Source organism: Thalassophryne amazonica, chromosome 11, assembly GCF_902500255.1.
Source record: "Thalassophryne amazonica chromosome 11, fThaAma1.1, whole genome shotgun sequence".
In the NCBI taxonomy this organism is placed as follows: Eukaryota; Metazoa; Chordata; class Actinopteri; order Batrachoidiformes; family Batrachoididae; genus Thalassophryne; species Thalassophryne amazonica.
This window is the reverse complement of record NC_047113.1, coordinates 80,503,883-80,525,672: the sequence shown is the minus strand read 5'-3', so window position 1 is coordinate 80,525,672 and position 21,790 is coordinate 80,503,883. Positions and strand designations below refer to the sequence as shown.

At 44.4% G+C, this 21,790-nt stretch overlaps 1 long non-coding RNA gene across 1 annotated transcript; it reads left to right on the top strand.

The window, feature by feature from the left end:
• Positions 1–2,647: 2,647 nt before the first annotated feature.
• Positions 2,648–21,249, top strand: LOC117520941. Its single transcript, XR_004563824.1, has 3 exons — positions 2,648–2,658; positions 3,730–3,731; positions 21,101–21,249. It is a non-coding gene; the product is annotated as an uncharacterized LOC117520941 (long non-coding RNA).
• The last annotated feature ends 541 nt before the right edge of the window (positions 21,250–21,790 follow it).

Sequence of the window (21,790 nt, the reverse complement as noted above, 5' to 3'; positions counted from 1 at the left end):
CCAAACGTGACGGCAGACTATCTGTGCAGCATGTGCAATGTGCATAGCATCTTCGTTGTTATCCTGCTCACAGGCTTTGACAAGAGCAGTGCCGATGTCATCTTCAAAGGCCATCAGGACATCTCTTCCCTTCATGTAAGCTTGCATATCTGGGAACTCAGCAAGAAGTTTCTCTTTCAGCCGTGTAGAGTTAATTCTGCTCTCAACCTCAACTCCTAACTGTTCCATTCATCAATCAACTCAATCAACTTTTTTCTTATATAGCGCCAAATCACAACAAACAGTTGCCCCAAGGCGCTCTATATTGTAAGGCAAGGCCATACAATAATTATGAAAAACCCCAACGGTCAAAACAACCCCCTATGAGCAAGCACTTGGCTACAGTGGGAAGGAAAAACTCCCTTTTAACAGGAAGAAACCTCCAGCAGAACCAGGCTCAGGGAGGGGCAGTCTTCTGCTGAGACTGGTTGGGGCTGAGGGAGAGAACCAGGAAAAAGACATGCTGTGAAGGGGGGCAGAGATCGATCACTAATGATTAAATGCAGAGTGATGCATACGGAGCAAAAAGAGAAAGATACAGTGCATCATGGGAACCCCCCCACAGTCTATGTCTAAAGCAGCATAACCAAGGGATGGTCCAGGGTCACCTGATCCAGCCCTAACTATAAGCCTTAGCGAAAAGGAAAGTTTTAAGCTTAATCTTAAAAGTAGAGAGGGTATCTGTCTCCCTGATCTGAATTGGGAGCTGGTTCCACAGGAGAGGAGCCTGAAAGCTGAAGGCTCTGCCTCCCATTCTACTCTTACAAACCCTAGGAACTACAAGTAAGCCTGCAGTCTGAGAGCGAAGCGCTCTAATGGGGTAATATGGTACTACGAGGTCCCTAAGATAAGATGGGACCTGATTATTCAAAACCTTATAAGTAAGAAGAAGAATTTTAAATTCTATTCTAGAATTAACAGGAAGCCAATGAAGAGAGGCCAACACGGGTGAGATATGCTCTCTCCTGCTAGTCCCCATCAGTACTCTAGCTGCAGCATTCTGAACCAACTGAAGGCTTTTTAGGGAACTTTTAGGACAACCTGATAATAATGAATTACAATAGTCCAGCCTAGAGAAAATAAATGCATTAATTAATTTTTCAGCATCACTCTGAGACAAGACCTTTCTGATTTTAGAGATATTGCGTAAATGCAAAAAGGCAGTCCTACATATTTGTTTAATATGCGCTTTGAATGACATATCCTGATCAAAAATGACTCCAAGATTTCTCACAGTATTACTAGAGATCAGGGAAATGCCATCCAGAGTAACGATCTGGTTAGACACCATGCTTCTAAGATTTGTGGGGCCAAGTACAATTCATTTCTTGTAGAGCTGGGAAAGTTCCACTAGTTTGAATACCAGTGCTGACCCATCATGTCTGGTCTCCTCGATGTAAAGCACCAACTCAGCAAAAACAACACCAGAGGTTGATGCTGCATGTCCCTTGCTATTACCTTCAAGACCTTCCAGGTTAACCTTTCTGGCACGATTATAGAGACCTGCTAGGTATCTGGAGTGATACTTAGCTTCAATTGCCACCATGTCCCCAGCACTAAGTCGTCCAAGTAATTCTGTGTCTTGAAGCAGGGTTACAGCAGCACACACCCGATTGTCTGCTTGAAATGTTGCAGCCTCGTGAAGGCCTTCATTGCCAGCAGGCTGTCTGCAGAAGAAACAAATGTCCTGTCTCATTTCAGGAGTCCGATTTGGTTGGGATCTTCTGAGTTTGGATTCTGACTGTTGATCAGGACTTTCACTGCATGCTCGCTTTTTTGCCCTTTTCAACATGGTTTCATTGTACTTCAGACTGCATGTATGATGATATTGAGCTTTGTTCACAACCATGCTTCAATACCATGACCCTCATCCAGTCTTCCAATAGGAAATGTTGAAGGGAGCTGGCCAATTTCATTGAACTGGATTAAATGCTCTGCAAGTGAAGTATATCCACTCCCCTTGTCTTCTCGCTTAGACTGCAAAGGACATCTCAATGCCTCTGTTGTGTGCTCTTGGCAAATAATACAGAGCTTCCAGTCAGTCTTGGCTGCACAAGAAGTTGATGGTCCTTGACCATCAAAATTCACAAGTTGTAATTTCTTTGACATTTTCTCAACAAAAAAAAATATGTTTGCAGTAAAGGCCGAGGGTTTATCCTTTTACCACTGTTTACGTAAACGATGACTGATTTGACACCGAGATCATACATATCAGACCATCATACAAGTGACGGCTGCCATCTTGGGAAATGGTGGCCATCTTGAATATGAAATGAAAACTTTTCAGTTATCCTATAGACATTTACCAAGTACAGTATATGGTAAATATGTCTAAAATATCATATTATGTCCATCACTCATAAGAAAACAGGCATTGCTGGTGGCCATTTTGAAAAATGGCTGCCATGGGCGCCATGTTGAAAATTCATAATGCCTCCATATCCAAATCTTTTCGGTATGCTTTGGCTATATGTGTACCAAATTTCATGCTTTTATCACAAACTGAACGATTGTTTTGGTTATCTGCTGCACTAAAAACGAGAAGGGTGGAAGTGAGACTCGGGACTTTGAATGTTGGCAGTTTGGTAAATAGGGAGAGCTGGCTGATGTAATGGAGAGGTGAAAGATAGACATACTGTGTGTGCAAGAGACCAAGTGGAAGGGAAGTAAGAGCAGGAGCATCGGTGGTGGATTCAAGTTGTTGTATCCTGGTGAGGACAGGAAGAGAAATGGTGTTCGAGTCATTTTAAAGGAAGAGCATGTTAAGAGTGTGTTGGAGATTAAAGCCGTGGTCACAACCCACCGTACTTGCACGTGCGTGCAGTCTATTTGCAAAAACGTGGGCTAAATTTGGAGATCCGTACATCGTAAGTACTGCCTCAGTACGAATTTAGGAGCATGCAGACACAGGCAGACACAACGTAGAGGTTTTAGTGCATGCAGAACTTTCGCTGCGGTCAGGCTGCGGATTCACCAGCAGTACAGATGACGCACATTGTGAGTACTGCCTCAGTACAGATTCAAAGCAGCACATTTTCATTCAATTACTATGGAATTAACCAAATCCGTACGTAGGCAGTACGGATTACGGCACTCACCACATACTATGGAGGCCGACAGACTTGCATGCACGACGCAGCTTCTCACTTGAACTTGGACTTTATTTCCAAACTTCAGCAACACAGACACTCCACAGCTTCAGTCTGATAACTAGCTGTAACTTTTTGAGGCAAGTAAACACTCGTACAACTGACCGCTGCAGGCTGGACATGCTCATGCATCGCCGATGCCGAAAAACACCTGCCGCTCTGGTCCCACTCATAAAAAAGAAAAGCCGACCCCACACACACACACTACTTTATTGTCAACTCTCTTTATCGTTACACTCCTAGAGATGTGCGTTGAACGTACTCCCTCCCTCCTCTTGCTACTGCCTCCGTATGTTTTCACAAAAATATAGTGGCCGTGGCATCCACAGAAAACATACAGCGAAAAAAAAATGCACGGTGGGTTGTGACCGCTGCTTAAGCGAGTGTCTGACAGGGTGATGAGTGAAGTTGGAAAATGAAGGATTGAAGATGAATATCATCAGTGCCTATACCCCACGTGGAGGTTGTGAAATGAAGGCGAAAGAAGATTTCTGGAGTGAGTTAAATGAGGTGGTGGAGAGTGAACCCAAGCATGAAAGAGTGGTGATAGGAGCGGACTTCAATGGGCATGTTGGTGAAGGGAACAGAGGTGATGAGGAAATATTAGTATCAAGGACAGATGGTAGTTGATTTTACAAAAAGGATGGAAATGGCTGTCGTGAACACCTACTTTATGAAAATGGAGGAGCACAGGGTAACATAAGAGTGGAGGAAGGAGAGGCAACTAAAAGAAACTGGAGAATGTAAGGTGGTGGCAGGAGAGAGTATAGCTTGACAGTATAGGATGGTGGTTTCAATTCATTTAATTTTATATAGCCCCAAATCACAACAACGCTGCCTCAAGGCGCTTCACATAAGTAAGTCTAACCTTACCAACCCCCAGAGCAAACACACAGGCAACAGTCATAAGGAAAAACTCCCTCTGAGGAAGAAACCTCAAGCAGACCAGACTAAAAGGGGTGACCCTCTGCTTGGGCCATGCTACCGACACAAATTACAAAACGATTCACAAAATGAATATGCAGGAAATGTTGCCAGAGGCATCAGAAAGACAAGAAATACTGTATAATTTGCCAGCATTAAAACAACAAGAAAAACAGAAGAAATACTAAGGTGATCGCCGATAAAGTTGAGGCTGCGGCCCACTCCATTTCCTAATAAAATTAATTTAAAAGAGTAAAAAGCGGACTTCCGGAATGGCTAGCGACAAGACGGGTGCATAGTCGTTTCGCTCCGTCTAAAACTGACTTAAAATAACCCTCCAAACTCGATAAATACGCTGAAACTTAACAGAGGATGAGTGGGGGTAAATCCAAAAAAGGACAGCGGAATCCAAGAAAAACGACAAATGAGGAGGATATATCTAAAATTGTGCACGAGGAACAATGCGGCGCGTTATCTGAGTCAACGGCGGATTCAAGCGAAGACTCTCCAACTTTGAAGGAAATCAGGGAGGCTATCCTGGGCATGAAAGCAGATATGGCAGAAACCATAAGAGCGGAACTTGCTGTATTTATTAAAGATTTGAACCAAAGGCTGATAGATCAAGCAGCCACTTTGGAAACACACGGCAAAGCCATAGCCAGTGCCGAGGAGCCCATTGCGGATTTCGAGGCTTGTGGCGTGGTGACAAGAGAAACACTACTCAAGCTGCTGAAAGAGCAAAGAAAACTACAAGACAAAGTAATCAGTCTCGAGTCTTGTTCAAGAGGATCCAATATTCGCATATACGGAATCCCGGAAGACACCGAAACTGGCTCTATGGTGACTTTTGTGAATAATCTCCTCACCAAGGAGTTACCATTACCTGAAGGCACCTCACTTCAAATCCAGCGTGCACACAGGTCATCGGCACGTAAATCTGAGTCAGGCTCACCTCCGCGATCAATAATAGTCAATTTTTTGCAGTTTGAGGTGAAGGAAATGGTTTTGAGACTAGCATGGAAGACAAAGGTGATGCTGAATAATAAACAGATCTACTTTGACCATGATTATGCGTTGGAGGTGATGGAGAAATGCAGATCATATGGAGACATTAAGCGAGTACTCAATGAAAAGGGTATCCGTTTCCAAACACCTTTTACGTGCATTCACTGGAGTGATGGGCCAAGAACGTATAATGACGCAGAGGATGCTACGCGGGAGTTGCGGGCCCGAGGGCTGGAGGTGACAGAGGGCAGGACGAAGACGCCTCCAGACGCGAACATCGAGGAGAGAATCAACGCTGCATTCCCATGGCAACAAGTACGCCCAGGAGGCCGTGAATCAACTGTCGAGAGGAGAGTGAAAGAGAGACTTCAAGAGTTTCGCAGAGGAGAGAGAGATTTTTCGACGAGGAAATGAAAGACGGTATTGTTTTACAAGAAAGAAAAAAAAGTAGGTATATATAGGTATGAGTGTTTTGTTAGCTGTCTTTTGCAAATTGTTAAACGTGGCCAGTTGGGCGTCAGCGGAAGCACCGTAGTTTGTTGGACTTATTGTGGGGGATGTATATGCGGGTCGGACATTCCGCCACAAGGGGGAGCCCTGACCATAGGGAGGGACCTTTCTGTTGGGGAAAGTGTAGTGACACGGACCCACAACAGGGGGCGCAAATGAACGGTCAATAGATGAGCCAAAAGGTAACAATTTAATGTTGTGAATGTGCACAACGATTATACAGACAATCACAGAATCCGATAGCAGTCAATACACCAAGGTGACGTGTGGGCAGGCTCGAGGATAGAAGACGTCTGTCCTGAGAAGAGCCGGAACCACACGATTTCCACCGCCACAGAACCCGGAGAATACTGGAGCCGCCAAGTCCCGAATTCCCAGGTGATCACCGTCCCCGACTGTCGGATCTGGTACTGCTGGCGAGGAGCATAAACAGTGAGATGTGGGTGTGTGCACACCCAGTAACAAAAACAGTCAGAAGGTGGAAAGTCACCTCCACCTCTAATCACACACTCGTGCAGCTCCTGTCTAACCACTTATCTGGTTTGGGTGTGAAGCGAAGCCGTCGCTGTTCACACCAAACGCCAATCCACAGATAATGAAACGCCACAGGAATACGGCTGCAAAGAAGTTCAGGTTATTATTCAATGATTTAGGTCAGCAGAGAAAAGTACCTTCACAGGTAGATGATATCTCAGCAGCGAGGTAGAGATGACATCCGGCTTTTATGGAGTGATGAAATGAAGATGGGTGACAGCTGTCATGAGTTGATGTGTGACAGCTGTCACTCCCGGTTGTGTCCGTGGCGGCAGCGCCCTCTCGTGCCTGAAGCCCGCACTTCAGGCAAGGCGCCCTCTGGTGGTGGGCCAGCAGTACCTCCTCTTCTGGCGGCCCACACAACACTTTCTCCCCACTTTCCAGCAAAGACATCCAGGTATCCAAGGATCCTGAGGAAAAGGAAGACTTTCTGATTTTATTTTATTTCATGTTGTTTGGTGTTCTTAATGTTCTTGATAGTTCAGTTTACAGTGGGTATTATGTGTATTGTAGTCATGAAACTCATACCAACAAGTTCAGGGTGTCACATAAAGGGTATATTCTCATCAAGATTTTTGCCACACACATATGCTAAATTTTTTAACTCTTAACGTAAAAGGCTTTTGAGCCCCAATAAGCAAAGTAAAATATTGAGTAAATTGAAGGGGGAGAAAATTGATGTTGCATTTTTGCAAGAGACTCACATGGCCGGATTAGAGCATGAGAGACTTAAAAAGCAAGGTTATAAACATGTTTTCTTCTCATCCAATGGATTAAAACATACAAGAGGAGTAGCAATATTAATAACAGGAAGTCATTTTTGAACATATTTCAACAATCAAGGATAAAGAGGGGAGGTATGTAATGGTAATAGGGAAATTAGATGGAGAATTATTTACACTATACAATATATATGTCCCCCCCGGCTCCAAATCAGAGAAATATATTCAAATAATAGAAAAAGCAGTAACTGAGGCAAAGGGGCTACTTGTATGTGCAGGAGACCTTAATATGGCATTGAGACCGAGCACCGACTCATCTGGGAATAGAGCCTCTCAAACTCAAAAAATGACTAAAAAGATAAATTTAATGTTGGAAGAAATGGGCATTGTTGATATCTGGAGAAATTTGCATCCTGCTGATAGAAATTATACATTCTATTCACCCCCACATTCCTGTTATTCAAGAATCAATTTTTTTTTACATTTAAAAGATATGGATAGAATACAGAGTTGCTCAATTTGTTGGGAAAGTGTAGTGACACAGACCCACAACAGGGGGCGTAAATGAACGGACAATGAAAGAGTCGAATATGAACACTTTACTGTTGTGAATGAGCACAACCACAATACAGAGGAATACAGAATTTTGCAAACAGTCAATCCACAAAGTGACGTGTGGGCAGGCTCGAGGATAGAAGACGTCTGTCCTGAGAAGAACCGGAACCACACGATTTCCTCCGCCACCGAACCCGGAGAATACTGGAGCCGCCAAGTCCCGAGTCCCCAGGTGGCCACCGTCTCCGAATGTCGGATCTGGTACTGCTGGTGAGGAGCAGAAACAATAAGATGTGGGTGTGTGCACACCCAGTAACAACAATGGTGGAGATTCCACCTCCACCTCTCACACACACTCGTGCAGCTCCTGTCTCAAACATTTATCTGGCTGGGGTGTGAAGCGAAGCCGTCGCTGATTACGCCAATCTCCCAGATAAGGCACTCTGCAGGAAAACAGCTGTAAAACGAGTTCAGTCTAAGACACAGTTAGTTTAAAGGCTGAGAATATTACCTTCACAGGTTGATGTTATCTCGGCAACGAGGTGGAGATGAAGTCCGGGTTTTATGGAGTATTATGATGAAGTGTAGATGGGTGACAGCTGTCATGAGATAATGAGTGACAGCTGTCACCCCCGGCTGTGTCCGTGGCGGCAGCGCCCTCTCGTGCCTGAAGCCCGCACTTCAGGCAGGGCGCCCTCTGGTGGTGGGCCAGCAGTACCTCCTCTTCTGACGGCCCACACAACACAATTGGGGCCATGGACATCTCTGATCACTCCCCTTTATATTTGTCTGTTTCCATGAATCAGAGTAGAAAAGAGACTTATTGGAGACTAAATAATAGTACACTGAATAATAACATATGTGAGCAGCTATCAGCAGAAATATCAGAATATCTACAAATAAATGACAATGGTGAAACTTTGGTGCACATATTATAGATGCTTGTAAAGCAGTTATGAGAGGAAGGATTATAGCAAAATCTACATATATTAAAAGACAAAGAACTGAAAAACGTAAGACATTACAATCTGAGTTGTTATTGCTAGAGACTAAACATAAGGGGACATTAGATGAACATACACAATTAGAGATTAAAAAAAAAGAAAAGAAACCAAATAGAGGAATTATATGACCAAGAAATCCAGAATAAAATCTTATTTACTAAACAGAATTATTATGAAGGAGGCACTAAACATATGAAACAATTAGCTTACAAACTTAGAAAACAGACATCTGAAAACATAATTAGTAAGATAAAAGACCCTATAACAAAAGAAATATATCACCAAATAGATCAAATTAGAAATTGCTTCAAAGATTATTACAAAATGTTATACTCCCAACCACCCGTTGGCACCGATCAAAATATGGAGAAATTACTGAATTCACTCACATTACCCTCGGTCACAGAAGAGGAAAATAAAAAATTGATTTCGGAAATCACAAAGGAAGAAATACAATCTGCTATAGGTGGACTTAAATCCAATAAGAGTCCAGGCGCTGATGGATTCACAGCAGAGTGGTACAAAAAATTAAGCACTGCTTTAACTCCAATCTTGTTGAAAACTTATAACTGGGTTCTTGGAGGAGGAGAAATTCCTCCTTCATGGAACGAGGCAATCATTTCTTTAATACCTAAAGAGGGCAAGGACAAAACTGAATGCTCAAACTACAGGCCTATAAGTGTATTAAATATAGACTATAAAATATTCACATCTATTTTAGCCAGAAGGATGGAAAGGATCTTGCCCAGAGTAACACATTTTGACCAAACTGGGTTTGTTAAGGCACGGCAAACTCATGACAATGTGAGGAGATCTGTTGTGGGCTGGGGTGTTTGGCTGGTTTGGTTTTTGTTTTCTGTTTCTCCCACCAGGTGGTATGCATTCAGGACTGAGTGGCTGAGCATCAGGACCTCACCCTGAACACCTGAGGCTTGTTATCACGTGCAGGTCATCAGAACTCACAGCTGTGGTGTATTTTGTCTTAATCAGAGATTGCTGCATTTAAACCTTGAATGCACAGTGCGTGATTGCCAGAGACTCGACCTTGTGAGCAGACGTGTGAGATCGACGTCAGGAGAACAATCTCACCATCACGGACGCAGAGACCGCTCCAGGTTTGACGCCACAGTCTGTGAAGGAGGATTGGGTGAGGTCTCACGCTCTTCAGCACACTTCCTGAGGTAATTTAGTTTTGGTGACTTTTATGAAGTAATGACAGTGGATTTGGTGTCCCTCACACCTTGTGTTAGTGAGCTGTCACGTTATGCTAATTGTCTAATCAGCTTCTGCTGCAGTGGAGATTTGAACTGAGTTGTTCCGTGCCTGCAGGGTAAGAAGCTGATGTATAGATTTAAGCCAGGAAGTGTTTGCTGATTGTGTGCACCTTTGAGTTGTGTCTCTCTGTGTGGAGTTGGACTCACCTCATGTTTTCTTTCTTCACAGACTCAGTTTGTCGCGGCCACCTGGGGGGTGTCGGCGGGGTCCCTGGGTCCGAACTGCTGTGGCTCCGGACCATTTGCGCTGCTGAGAGCGCGCCGTGTTTTCACCTCACCAGACCGCGGACTGTTTAGTTGTTTAATATCACTCACTGTTATGTTTATTAAATTCTGTTATCCTTTGAACCGTGCTCTGCTTATTTTATGCTTGGTCCTTCAAACACTGGGTCGGTTCTCCGACCGCGTCCGAAACATAACAAGATCTTTACAAATCATTAGACATATAAATTTAAACAAAACACAGGCAATTTTATTGAGCTTAGATGCGGAGAAAGCTTTCGACTCAGTGAGGTGGCGTTTCCTGTTTAAAGTTATGGAAACATTCAAATTCAATGAAGTGATTATTAGGACATTAAAAGCATTATATAGCAAACCCGTTGCAAGATTAAAAATAAATGGTGCTCTTTCTGATCCTTTTGAGCTTGAAAGATCTACAATACAGGGATGTGGGCTCAGTCCACTTTTATTTTCAATATTTATTGAACCTCTGGCTCAGAATATAAGAGAAAAAAAAAAAAAGGTATTCAAATGACAGCAGGAGAACAAAAATTGGCTCTGTTTGCAGATGATGTCATGGTTTATCTATCAAATCCCACAGAGACTTCCAGAATTAATTGCAACCCTGAGAGATTATGGGAGTTATTCTGGATACAAATTGAATGAACAAAAATCTCAAGTCTTGTGTTTTAATTATTGCCCTTCCGTCCATGTGAGTCAAGCATTTAAATTTGAATGGAACAAAAAAATTATTAAATATTTAGGTATCAATTTACCGACTGATTTGTCTAACCTTGAAGAATTAAATTATGATCCTTTAAAAAAAGAAACTATTCAGGAAGTTGCGAGATGGAATGTGATACCATATTTGAATATTACTTCAAGAGTGGATACTGTAAAAATGAACATCCTTCCAAGAATGTTATATTTATTTCAGTCAATTCCAATTACAAAACCAGAAGTATACTATATAGAATGGGACAAAATTATTTCTAGATTTTTTTGGGCTGGTAAAAAACCCAGAGTAAAGTTTAAAACACTGCAACTGTCTAAACAGCAAGGGGGGCTTGCTTTACCTTGCCTCACTGATTATTATAAAGCAGCACAACTGCGACCATTAGTCTGCTGGTGTAATCCAAGTTACAATTCAAAATGGAAGGAGATAGATCAGGGTTTAATGGCACAACGTCCAATTAGTACACTTATTGGAGATCCCTTGATGAAAAATGTAGTATTAGATATAAATAACCCAATTTTTAACAGTTCACTGAAGGTATGGAGGGACATCATCAAAAAATACGACATTTATGAGAAATTTGAATTTTTTTAAATGGTTTGCTTACGATTCAGATTTCATACCAGGGAAAGTAGATTCAGGATTTAAAACCTGGTGCAGTAAGGGCCTTACTACATATTATACTTTGTTCGAGAAAGGTGTGATAATGAGCTTCCAGGATCTAAAAGAAAAGTTCGGACTAATAAATCAAGACCACTTCAGGTATTTACAAATTAGGGACTTTATTAAAAAAATTTCATTCATAAACCGATTTTTGAGAAAGGGGACATTTTTGATATCCTGTCGAGTGCATATAACCATGCCCCAATCCAAAGAATTATCTCCAAATTGTATATGGTAATTCAAAATTTACAAGGTAATGACTCCACACATTTAAAAGATAGGTGGGGAGGGCAATTTTTCTTTAACGTTGGACAGTTGGGAGAGAATATGTCAGCAACAATGGTTCGTTACCAGTGCCCCTTCATGGAGAGAATTTTCTTGGAAAAATGCAATTTGTTATTTCCGTACACCAGCCCAACAGTCGAAATATTCAGACCAGATCGAATGCTGGAGGCAATGTGGTCAAACGTTGGCAGACCATTTTCATATATTCTGGAATTGTTCTTCTGTTACTCCATTTTGGGATGAAATGCATATTGTTTTGGAAACAGTTTTTAAAAAGAAAATTCATAGAAAATTTGAAATACTATATCTTGGAGATTTGTTAGAATTAAAACTTACGAAAGAAGAACTCTATTTGATGAAAGTGTTATTGGTAGCAGGGAAAAAATGTATAACCAGGCACTGGCTTCAGAAAGAAATACCAACTATTAATGAGTGGATTAACATTATACATCAGATTTTCACTATGGAACGGTTGACATTTAAGGTGAAACTCCAAACGGATGTTTTTGAAGAATTTTGAAAAAAATGGCTATCCTTTGTAATAGTAATTAGACCTGACTTTGTCTGATTTGTACTAAACCCCACTGTGTTCGTGTTCTGTTTTATTTGTATACAATCGAAAAACAATAAAATGTGAATAACAACAAAAAAAAAAAAAGTAAAAAGCGCAGTAACATACTATGCCAGTATGCTAGCCATATGAAAGGGAAAATAAGTGTTATGTGTCGGACGCGGGCGGAGAACCGACCAGCGTTTGACAGGACCCAGTATAAAATAAGCAGAGCACGGTACAAAGGATAACAGAATTTAATAACATAACAGTGAGTGCTGAATAATAACAAATGAGTGTGCGGTCTGGCGAGGTGGAATAACGGTGCGCTCCCAGCAGCACAAACGGTCCAGAGCCGGAACAGTTCGGACCCAAGGACCCCGCCGACACCCCCCAGGTGGCCGCGACCAACCGAGTCTGTGAAAGAAGAAACCATCATGTGAGTCCACCACTCCACACACAGAGAGACCACTCAAAGGTGTACATAAACAGTAAACACTTCCTGGCTTAATCACCAATCAGCTTCCCACCCTGCAGGCATGGAACACCCAGTTCAATTCTCCACTGCAGTGGAAGCTGATTAAACGACTAACATAACAGCTCAATATAATAAGGTGTGAGGGACACCACATTTACTGACTGTACTCATGTTAGTAACAAAACCTAAAGTACCTCAGGAAGTGTGCTGACGAGCGTGAGACCTCACCCCCTCCTCTTTCACAGACCATGGCATCAAACCTGGTACGGTCTCTGCGTCCATGATGATGAGATGGTTCTCCAAACGTCGATCTCACCCGTCTGGTCACAAGGTCGAGTCTCTGCAAATACACACTGTGTACTCCAGACTTAAATGCAACCATGCCCCAATCCATAAAGATGCACCACAGCTGTGAGTCCTGACGAGCTGCACATGACCAGCCTCAGGTGATCAGGGTGAGGTCCTAATAACTCAGCCACACAGCCACTGAGTCCTGAACGCATGCCACCTGGAAGGAAAAACAAAAGACAGAGAACAGAAGACAGAAACAAAAGGCAGCCAGGCACCCCAGCCATACAACAGCACCCCACCCTCACGGGAAGCCTCCCGGCGACCACACAAACCTGGCCCAGGAAAAACACCCCCCTCCAGGGACCATGGCTGGAAACAGTATCTGCATTCATCTTCCAACTGAATCTTCATTTAACAGAACTTTGTTTCTGTCATTCAATTTGCACAGGTATGGCCAGGAGATCTTGAACCTGTGCGGTCAGCCTTTGTCCGACCATGTTTAAAGTCTGATTAGTCATAAAACAAAAAAGACAAACACAAACAACCAAACCAACCACCCCCCCTCCCCAGAGGACCGTCCCATCAAACCCCGGGAAGAGGAGAAAAGAAAAACACAATCCAAACTTAAGCTTGCAAACAAAAAACGCTAACAACCCCCCCCCCCCCACCCCCGGACGACATGTAGGGACCAACACCCCCCAGAGGACATCCCGCCAGCTCCAGGAGTAATAACCACAGCCGAGGTCCCTCTGGGATCCAAAGTCACCCACGGGGACTCCCAGCGCCTCCCAGAGGACCGTTCCATCAAACCCCAGGAGACGCCCCCCCTCATGACCAACAGACCCAGCCCCGGCCGTCTATGGCTAGATGGACCCACAGCCCTTTCCCCCCCAGAGGACACCACAGTCACACCCTGAGGGCGGAAACTGGGGGGAAAAACAAAAGAAAAAAAACATACAAACAAAACAACCCCAATCCCACCCCCTCGGCGCAGTGGAAACTGGAAGTACGTCCAGTGTCACCAACCACGACTATACCCCAGAAGTCAACCGGGAGGAGTGGAATAGCGGTAATGGCAGACGGAACAAAACGGCGCCACCCCTCCGACTTCCAAACCAGCCACCAGCTGTGGGTATATTCCACTGCCCCAAACCTCAGCTACGCGGATGGCATATGGCTCAAAGGCGTGCTGAAGCCGGAGGTGGAACAGGGAATCAACAAAAAAAACAACACCCCGAACCCCCCCCCCCCCCCTCCAGGTGCAGAGGTTACCTGGGAAACGCCCAGCATAACCAAACCACCACTCCAGCAACGCCGACAACCTACGGCTCACACGGCTGGAGCCAGAGGAGAAGAGAGGGTACAACAAAAACAAAACAAAAAAACAAAGAAAAAAGAAAAAACAACCCAATTACCCCCCCCCCCCATCACCCCCCAGAGGACCCTGGGAGGTGAAACCAAAAGAAATAAAAAGAAAGACTAACAGACTGACATAAGGTTACCTGAGTCCTGTCTATACTCCAGACAGCCTGCAAGGTCACGACCCCAGAACACTAATAGTGTAGAAAATCCCACACAAAAACCAACTCAAAAAACCCCCACAAAAAATGAACCAACACAAAACTAATAAGTGACTTATACCATCAAGCTCAAACAAATGGAACACACCTGTTCCACCTTAAGAGCTATGACGGTAATGTGACTCAGTCACCAACAGGGGGAGCCAAAGTGCTAAAAATAAAAAAAACCCTTTGATAACCGAGAAAACAACTCATGCTGCTTTCCCTGTGCGCAGCTACGTGTAACACGCAACCAAAATGTGCTTCAACTAAATAACGCCGGAGCTGACACAACAGACGCAGTAGCTATCTTCACCCGGGGAGACGGGGCTACAACTGTAACAACAGGAAGCACAGCGACCCGTGCCACAGAACTCCGCCGTGCGCGTTCACCCATTAAAGACACCCTCATGCAGCTCCCGTTTTACCTCTTATCCGGTCGAAGTGTGACGCGAAGCCGTCACTATTCACACTCCACAACAACCCACGGATAACGCAACAACACAGGAACACGGCTGCAAGAGAGCTCAAATCACTATTCAATAATGGGTTCTCCGACACGCACCATCCGGGCGGAGAGCACCCACAACTGATCCGGATAACTTCTGACGTCTGCTGCCGCCTTCCTGGCGCAGTACCGCCTCTGCTACCGCTGGGTCCGTGATGTATTGGCCAGAGACTACTGTTATGTGTCGGACGCGGGCGGAGAACCGACCAGCGTTTGACAGGACCCAGTATAAAATAAGCAGAGCACGGTACAAAGGATAACAGAATTTAATAACATAACAGTGAGTGCTGAATAATAACAAATGAGTGCGCGGTCTGGCGAGGTGGAATAACGGTGCGCTCCCAGCAGCACAAACGGTCCGGAGCCAGAACAGTTCGGACCCAAGACCCCGCCGACACTCCCCAGGTGGCCGCGACCAACCGAGTCTGTGAAAGAAGAAACCATCATGTGAGTCCACCACTCCATACACAGAGAGACCACTCAAAGGTGTACATAAACAGCAAACACTTCCTGGCTTAATCACCAATCAGCTTCCCACCCTGCAGGCATGGGACACCCAGTTCAATTCTCCACTGCAGTGGAAGCTGATTAAACGACTAACATAACAGCTCAATATAATAAGGTGTGAGGGACACCACATTTACTGACTGTACTCATGTTGGTAACAAAACCTAAAGTACCTCAGGAAGTGTGCTGACGAGCGTGAGACCTCACCCCCTCCTCTTTCACAGACCATGGCATCAAACCTGGTACGGTCTCTGCGTCCATGATGATGAGATGGTTCTCCAAAGGTCGAGTCTCTGCAAATACACACTGTGTACTCCAGACTTAAATGCAACCATGCCCCAATCCATAAAGATGCACCACAGCTGTGAGTCCTGACGAGCTGCACATGACTAGCCTCAGGTGATCAGGGCGAGGTCCTAATAACTCAGCCACACAGCCACTCAGTCCTGAACGCATGCCACCTGGAAGGAAAAACAAAAGACAGAGAACAGAAGACAGAAACAAAAGGCAGCCAGGCACCCCAGCCATACAACAATAAGTGTGTCTTAAGTCTGGACTTGAAAGTCTCTACAGAATCTGACTGTTTTATTGATGCAGAGAGTTCATTCCACAAACCAGGGGCACGATCAGAGAAAGTTCTGTGACCCACACACTTTTTATTCACTCTAGGGACAAAAAGTAGTCCTGCACCCTGAGAACACAGAGCCCGAGCCGGTACTTAGGGTTTAATTAGATCAGCTAAGTAAGGAGGTGCCAGTCCATGAACAGTTTTTATAGGCTAGTAGCAGAACCTTAAAATATTATCTCACAGGGACAGGAAGCCAGTGTAGAGACACCAAAATCGGTGTAATGTGGACAAACTTTCTGCTTTGTGTCAAAAGTCTGGCAGCAGCATTTTGAACCAATTGGAGACCCCTAATGCTGGACTGCGGTAAACCAGAAAACAGAACATTGCAGTAGTCTAATCTGGAAGAGACAAATGCATGAATCAGGTCCTAGTATCAGCCAAAGACAGGATGGGACGAATCTTTGCTATATTTCGCAGGTGGAAGAAAGCAGTCCTCATAATATCTCTAATCTGGAGGTGAAAGGACAACGTAGGATCAAAAATTACCCCAAGGTTCCTCACTTTGTCGATGTGATGTATGACATATGAGCCTAGGCTAAGCGTTAACTGGTCAAATTGATGCAGATGTCTCACTGGACCAAGAACCATCATTTCAGTCTTATCAGAGTTTGAAAGTAGGAAGTTGCTAGACATCCAACCTTTCACTGATGCAAGGCAATCTTCTAAGAATTTTATGTGGATGAGATTACCAGCAGTTATCGGCATGTATAACTGAGTGTCATCAGCATAGCAGTGAAAGGTAATCCCAAAATGTCGCAATATGTGCTCAAGGGGTACTATATAAAGGGAGAAAAACAGGGAGCCTAAGGCGGACCCCTGTGGAACTTCAAATTTCATGTCACAATGGTTAGAGGTAGTGTTATTGTTCAAAACACAGTGAGAACGACTGGTCAAGTGCGACATCAACCATGCAAGGGCATTCCCAGTAATCCTAAAATGATTCTCCAGCCTATCGAGTAGAAGATAATGATTCACGGTATCAAATGCAGCTCTGAGATCTAACAGCACCAGAGCCGTAGTGGTGTCCGAATCCATTGCTAGCAGAACATCATTCACCACTTTAGTGAGTGCTGTCTCTGTGGACTGATATTTTCTAAAAGCAAACTGCAGTGGCTCAAATAGATTATTCTCAATAAGATAGTCCACAAGCTGCCGTGAAACCACTTTTTCCAGAATTTTAGTGCAAAATGATAGATTTGATATCGGCCTATAGTTTTTCAATATACTTGGGTCAAGATTAGATTTCTGAAGTAATGGTTAAATCACTGCAAATTTGAAACATTTAGGAACAGATCCAGACAATACTCAATAAGCATTTGGGAACTGAGGACACTAACTGTTGAAGCTTTGTAGGTGGAATTCTTTCCCATTCTTGCTTGATGTATGTCTTCAGTTTCCAAATGCTTATTGAGTGTTTTTAGAAGGAAAGGTGATGTGCCACAGTGGTAAACATACCACTGTCCCAGCTTTTTTGAAACGTGTTGCAGGCATCCATTTCAAAATTAGCAAATATTTGCACAAAACAATAAAGTTTATCAGTTTGAACATTAAATATCTTGTCTTTGTGGTGTATTCAATTGAATATAGGTTGAAGAGGATTTGCAAATCATTGTGTTTTGTTTTTATTTACACTTCACACAATGTCCTAACTTCACTGGAATTGGGGTTGTAGTAATGAGCATTAAGTTTATAAACCATATCCCTCTATGATTTTTATGGACACGTCTATGGAAACAAGCCACAGTCTCTGTTGTGTGGGCCGCCAGAAGAGGAGGTACTGCTGGCCCACCAGCAGAGGGCGCCCTGCCTGAAGTGCGGGCTTCAGGCACGAGAGGGCGCTGCCGCCTCAGGAACAAGCTGTGATGACAGCTGTCACCCATCATCCGTGACAGCTGTCACTAATCAACCAACCCACATCTGGAATAAAAGCAGGAAGACACCTCCACCACACTGCCGAGATATCATCTTCATCTAGAGGTAATATCCTCAGCCTTTGTGGTAATACTGAAAATCTGTTTATTGTGAGTGTTTGCAGGAGTACCGGTCCTTTTGTGGAGGCTGTGCAATACTGCACTCTTTTTCCTCTGAGGACGCGCTGCAAGTATTGAGTGAGAGGTGGAGGTGGAATTCCCACCAGGATTGTTGCTGGGTGTTCACACACCCACACTTGACTGTCTTTGCTTTCTGCCAGCAGTACCAGATCCGACACGCTGAGATGGTGGCCACCTGGGGACTTCGGGACTTGGCGGCTCCAGTATTCCTCGGGTTCGGTGGTAGTGGAAATCGTGTGGTTCCGGTTCGTTTCCAGACGGGCGTCTCTTATCGTCGAGCCTGCCCACACGACACCTTTATTGATTGACTTTTGCACATTCTGAAATCTGCTGTGTTTGGTTGTGTCATTCACAACAGTAAAGTGTTATAATTTGACTCCTTCCATTGTTCGTTCATTTACACCCCCTGTTGTGGGTCTGTGTCACTACACTTTCCCAACAGTCTCAACTTGATGAATTTCCCTCCCTGGGACTTAAACTGCACTATCACCAGAGTAGATTTTCTGCACTAATTTCCTCACTAAGATAATGGATTCCACACCCTCATTTGTCCTAAGCCTTGCAGGGTTTCTAATCACCTGCTCCGTGGCCTGCTGTAAAATCCTAATGTTACCCTCCCTGTAAAGCTCTATCTATGTTCACAAACAAGATGGTGGCACCTTCCCCAGTAGGGTGAAGGCTGTCCAGAATCAGCAAACAATGGCAGCTCCAGAACAAAGGCCAATTTTCAATAAAACTAAAGCCTCGCTGTCTACAAAATTGTGCCAGCCACCTATTTAATGATGTCAGCCTGTTAAACGCCTCATCATTACCCTGGGAGTAGAGGGGACCAGAGACTATTAATCGATGCCGACACATCTTTCTGGCAAGTTCACAAGTCCTCTCTATGTCCATTTTTGTGACCTCTGAGTGCTTCATCATGACATCATTGGCGCCAATGTGAATAACTATGTGACTGTATCTCATGTCATGTTCCTTTGTCTGTCTACCCTTCTGCAGCGTCAGCACCCTAAGATGGGAGACAATGTCCGGAGCTCTGGCCCCAGGAATACATTTAACATCAGCGGGCAGCTATAGCCTGACTTTGTGGGTGATAGAATCCCCTATCACTAAAGCCCGGCATTTCGGCCTGGGGATAGGAATGAAAGTCACTTTAGAGGTAAAGAAGAAGAGAGTGAGAGCTCAACAAAGGATCAGATGGTGGAAGCTGAAGGAGGAAGACTGTTGTGTGAAATTCAGTGAGCAGGTGAGAGAGGCACTGGATGGAGGGGAGGCAATTTTAAGAAAACTGTAAAAGGACCGCAGATGTGGTGAGGGAGACAACTAGGAAGGTACTGGGTGTGACATCTGGACAGTGGAAGGAAGAGAGGGAGACTTGGTGGTGGAACAAAGATATTCAGGAAAGCATACAGAGAAAGAGGTTGGCAAAAAAGAAATGGGATAGTCAGAGAGATGAAGAAAGTAGACAGGCGTACAAGGAGATGCGGCATAAGGTGAAAACAGAAGTGCAAAAGCTAAGGAAAACATATTTAGTGAACTGTACAAGAAGTTAAATAGTAAGGAAGGACAAAAGGACTTGTACTGATTGGCTAGACAAAGGGACAGAGCTGGAAAGAATGTGCAGCAGGTCAGGGTGGTAAAAGATGCAGATGGTAAAAAGCTGACAAGTGAGCAGAGCATGCTGAGAAGATGGAGGGAATATTTTAAGGAGCTTATGAATGAAGAATATGAGCGAGAGAAAAGGCTGGATGATGAGGAGAGTAAGTCAGGAAGTGCAAGAGATTACTAAGGATGAAGTGAGGGCAGCTATGAAGAGGACGAAAAGTGGAAAAGCATTTGGCCTTGATGGCATTCCAGTGGAGGCCTGGAAAAGTTTAGGAGAGATGGCAATGGCATTTCTAACCAGATTGCTTAATAAAATCTTGGAAAGTGAGAGGATGCCTAAGGAGTGGAGACAAAGTGTGCTGGTTCCTGTTTTTAAGAACAAGGGTGATGTGCAGAGCTGCAGTAACTACAAAGGCATAAAGTTGATCAGCCACAGCATGAAGTTATGGGAAACAGAAGTAGAAGCTAGGCTTAGAAAACAGGTGAAGATCTGTGAGCAGCAGTATGTTTTCATACCAAGAAATAGCACTACAGATGCAATGTTTGCACTGAGAATACTGATGGAGAAGTATAGAGATGGCCAGAAGGAGCTACACTGAATGTTTGTGAATTTAGAGAAGGCTTATGGCAGGATGACAAGAGAAGAGTTGTGGTATTGTATGGGGAAGTCTGGAGTGGCAGAGAAGTATGTGAGGCTAGTGCAGGACATGTACAAGGATAGTGTGACAGTGGTGAGATGGTGCTGGCAAAACTCCGGGCATGTCCCATCAGGAGAAGGCCCCGGGGAAGACCCAGGGACTACGTCTCTCGGCTGGCTTGGGAACACCTTGGGGTTCCCCCAGAGGAGCTGGGGAGGTGTGTGTGGATCGGGAGGTCTGGGCGGCTTTGTTTGAGCTGCTGCCCCCGTGACCCGACTCTGGATAAAGTGGAAGAAAATGGATGGATGGATGGTGAGATGTGCAGTAGGAATGACAGACTCATTCAATGTGGAGATGGGATTACACCAAGGATCAGCTCTGAGCCCTTCTTGTTTGCAATGGTGATGACAGGATGACTGATGAGATCAGACAGGAGTCTCTGTGGACTATGGTGTTTGCAGATGACATGATCTGTCGTGAGAGTAGAGAAAAGGTTGAGTCTAGCCTGGAAAGATGGAGATGTGCTCTGGAGAGCAGGAGAATGAAACTCAGTAGGAGCAAGTATATGTGTGTGAATGAGAGGGAGCCTAGTGGAATAGTGCAGTTACAAGGAGTAGAAGTGGTGAAAGTAGATGAGTTTAAATGGTTGGGGTCAACTATCCAAAGTTATGGAGAGGTGAAGAAGCGAGTGCAGGGAGGGTGGAGTGGGTGGAGAAAGGTGGCAGGAGTGATTTGTGATAGAACAACATCAGCAAGAGTGAAGGGGAAAGTCTACAAGACAGTAGTGAGACCAGCTTTTTTGGACGGCTTAGAGACGGTGGCACTAACAAGAAGACAGGAGGCAGAGCTGAGGATGTTGTGATTCTCTTTGGGAGTGACGAGGATGGACAGGATTAGGAATGAACATATCAGAGGGACAGCTCAGGTGGGACGGTTTGGAGACAAAGTCAGAGAGGAGAGATTGAGATGGTTTGGACATTTGCAGAGGAGTGACCCAGGGTATATAGGGAGAAGGATGCTGAGGATGGAGCCACAAGGCAGGAGGAGAAGAGGGAGGCCAAAGAGGAGGTTTATGGATGTGCTGAGGGAGGACATGCAGGTGGTTGGTGAGGAAAACACAGAGGAAAGGGTAAGACGGGAGCAGCCGAAAGAAGAAGACACCCACCCTTCCTCCATAACGCACCTTTAGTGGTAGAATCTGGACAGCAGCTGATGTGCTGAATTAAAGTAGTTCTCGATACAATAAGACCCCCCCAATACAAACAAACAAACAAACAAACAAACCCTGATGTCGGAGCTGGATACTAATGTACACACTGGTGTGTTTTACAATATTATCCCATCCTTCCACTAGTC